Here is a 2422-nt window from a genome sequence, read left to right as displayed (position 1 = left end):
GGACAAGGCAGCTCTCTGGAGTCTCTTTTATAAAAACATGAATCCCATTTATCTACCCTATGGCCCCTAAAGGCACCTTCTAATGCCATCACATTGGTGATTTGTTTTCAACATATGAATTTGAGGGATGAGAGGGGCATAAATATTCAGACCGTAACATCTGGGAGGCAAAGAATCACTCACTTGGTCTGGTCAGTGTTTTCAAGAAGCAATGACTCTGAATCAAGCAGAAAAGGTGAGACAGAAGACAGTGGACATCTTTCCTTGAATCTCCTTTTATCACTACAAATTCTGCTCACTTGTGTGTGGTCACTATCTGCAAGATCTTACTGAACTGTAGATTCCAGAGCTGGAAGGAACCTCACAGATCATCTGGTTGAACCTCCTTAATTTACAATCCATGAAAGAAAACCCTGGAGAGGCTAACAGGTCCCACCAAGGCCCCAGGGACAGAGGTACAGCTGGGACCCAAGTCCAGGAATTACATTGCCCAGGTGGGATTCTTCCATGGCTGTGGGTGGCCGCTCAAGGTCTTGTGCATGGACTATTGGCCTAACATGGGGTCATAGTGTCTTTTTCTAGTTCAACTTCTTAATGAATAAGCCACTTATTTATGTCACTACTAGGTAATCAAGGTATTAAGACTTATAAAACAATTATTAAATGCTTGTGTCCTGTCCCAAGCATTATGCTGATCACTGGGTACATAAAGATGGTTTGGCATGTCTTTGGGATGCTATCTAGTTAAGAAGAAACTGTCACCAGGTCTAGTGAGGTTGTGGGTGATAATGAGGCCATTTGTGTGTGTATGTGTGTATACATTTAATTTTATTGTAACAAAGCAACTTGTACACTTTCAACATTTAAAACTGAGCATCATTTTTCCTTTCCAGTGAAAACAAAAAAGAAAAATTTAAAAATAAACCAACAAAATTACAATAGAGAATGTCGATTCCAAATAAGATCCTACAGGTTCTGCTGAGTCTCCCATTGAGTGGCAGGGCTCAGGTCATCATTAGGAGAGAATTTTATTTTAAAAGTGTCATTTTAAACTGCAAGGATGTCCATTAAACATCACAATTAAACACACCAAAGGAGAAGCCACGTTGTCAAAATGCCCACTTTGTACTCTGCTCAAGGTATTTCCCCCCAAAATAAGTTGAGAACCACGATTTGAAAGAAGAGACCTCAAGAACAGGGTGACTGACTGAGCACAAGGGGGTGGGGGGAGTGGGGGGAAAGACTGCAACTTGCTCCCAGGGACTGAATTAAAAAGAAAAGAAAAAAAACAAAAGAAAGAAAGAAAAAAAAAAAAGAAAAAAAGGTTGGAATCCGTCAGTGTTCAATTAGTCGTCTTCTCCTTCATCCTCCTCTCCTTCCTCCCCTTCATCATCATCTTCCTCACCTTTATCCTCATTCCCTTCTTCATCGATATCTTCCAGTCCTTCTCCTTCCCCTTCTCATCATCGTCTTCTTCATCATCCATATCAGGAACCAAATAGAACTGCAATGGATTTGGCCAAGTGTCATCTTTGGTGACCTCTCCTAACTCACCTGCACCTGCAGCAGGATGGTCAGTAAAGCAGGTGGAGAAACTCTCGGTTCTCCATGCTCCCGCTTCCTGCTGGCTCGATTCTGTGTTGGACTTGAACGTTTCGTCAGATCCTTTCCAGATTTCCATTTGATTTCAGTGGACTTTGAAGACGGATCGCCACTCTCATTCAGATGAAATTCTTTGGAGAGAACTATATTTTCGAAGTCAGGGTTTTCATCCAAATAAAAATCTATTCTGTAACCTGATTTGATATCTTCAAATTCTGTCCCTTCAACTCTGGTCAAATGATGCAGCGCCTCTTCATCTTCCTCCCCAAGCAGTGCAGACACGTGTGGATGGTTGACAAATGTTGTTACCCCTAAATTGGGGATTTGGGTGATCCATTCTGACCTCTTCTGAAAAAATGGTTGGCGGAGTTTGTTTTTTTTCTGCTTTTCTTTCAATACCTCCTCCCTGGCTTGTTCATGAAGTCTGCCTGTTTCATTTTGTACCTCATCGATATGTTCAATTGCTTCTTGTTCTTTTTCTCCCTTCGGCAAACCTGGAGAGGCTGATAAATCTGCCTGTTTTGTGTGTGGGGGGGGGGCAGGCAGTTTGGGTTTCTTCGTTTGAGGCTGGAGCGAAGATTGGGATTTGAGGGCCATCCTGCGAGGGAAGTCAAGGAGAGACCCAGGCCTCACAGCCCACCAGGGAGAACCTAGAGGAGGCCATCTTAACATAAAAGGCCCAACTCTCCATGACTGGAGTTTCCGGCTACTGTCCTGGGAATTCAGTGCCCTCATAACCCACCCCACCCGCCGTGCTATATTAAGAAGTCCCAGGACAGAAGGACAGCACAAGGGTTTGCCGGTGGCGTCTCATAGACAC

General features: G+C 43.5%; 1 pseudogene; it reads right to left on the bottom strand.

Moving 5' to 3' along the window:
- Nucleotides 1–1346: 1346 nt before the first annotated feature.
- LOC113186748 (protein SET-like) lies at nucleotides 1347–2199 on the bottom strand (annotated as a pseudogene).
- Nucleotides 2200–2422: the final 223 nt, after the last annotated feature.

This window comes from Urocitellus parryii, chromosome 6 (assembly GCF_045843805.1).
Source record: "Urocitellus parryii isolate mUroPar1 chromosome 6, mUroPar1.hap1, whole genome shotgun sequence".
Taxonomy (NCBI): domain Eukaryota; kingdom Metazoa; phylum Chordata; class Mammalia; order Rodentia; family Sciuridae; genus Urocitellus; species Urocitellus parryii.
This window is presented reverse-complemented; position numbering and strand designations above follow the sequence as displayed.